The sequence below is a fragment of the Schistosoma mansoni genome, chromosome 2, assembly GCF_000237925.1.
Source record: "Schistosoma mansoni strain Puerto Rico chromosome 2, complete genome".
NCBI classification, from domain to species: Eukaryota; Metazoa; Platyhelminthes; class Trematoda; order Strigeidida; family Schistosomatidae; genus Schistosoma; species Schistosoma mansoni.
Window position 1 is genome coordinate 33346591 of NC_031496.1, and position 929 is coordinate 33347519.

Here is a 929-nt window from a genome sequence, read left to right on the forward strand (position 1 = left end):
GGAGTTCTTGTGAGAAGTAGTGACCAGTGGAGTTCACCCAGGTCTTTTGGGAGGTATCAACTAACTGAAGACATCGATGAATGGTTGCTCAATTTCGTGGATTGGTTGAAGTTAAACGTTAACACTGTTGGATGCCGGCTCAGTGATCTATCGGTTAATTGCTCTGGCGCGAGACTGTTGAGTCCTGGGTTCGAATCTCGGCGAGGTGGGATCTCGGATGCTCACTGCTGAGGAGTCCCACATTAGGACGAAACGGCCGTCCAGTGCTTCCAGGTTTTCTACGGTGGTCTAGCTTCAAGTGACTCATGATCTCAACTATATGATCTAATTCAGGTTTGTAAATTGAGAATCTTGTAATAGCTACTTGATGGAATTGATAGGTTTCCATTCTTTCATTGAAAGGTATATTGTAATTTGATTCAATCCAGGGATGTTTTTAAGTGCATATTGATCTACATGCTTAGCCATTGATAAATGTACGACTGACAACTTAATGACTTATAGGATGATTATAATGTACATAAATTAGTATAGGGGTTATGGAGTATATCTCATCTTATCAGTCAAACTACACTCGATGATCTTTCTGTTACCAGGGCAGTTAAACGTTAACCTATATTGACTCATTTTTGAATATGAATCTCTCATTCAAATGAAATGTATTTTAATCATGTTTATGTTAATAAGCACGTCAATTCGTTTCATAAAATGATTCACATTTTGATGACCAGGTATCCTGATTTTTCATGTCCATTCATTCAAAATTCACGTCTATTGTTAGTTACATTTGTAAGAAATCATCACTAAACTACCATAAAATTATATCAAGTAGGTCGAGTGATGGATCGATCATACAAGTGTTCTATAATCCATACAATCAACTTGTTCGTTATCATGTTTTAGTGAAACAATCAATCAAAGTAGTTTTG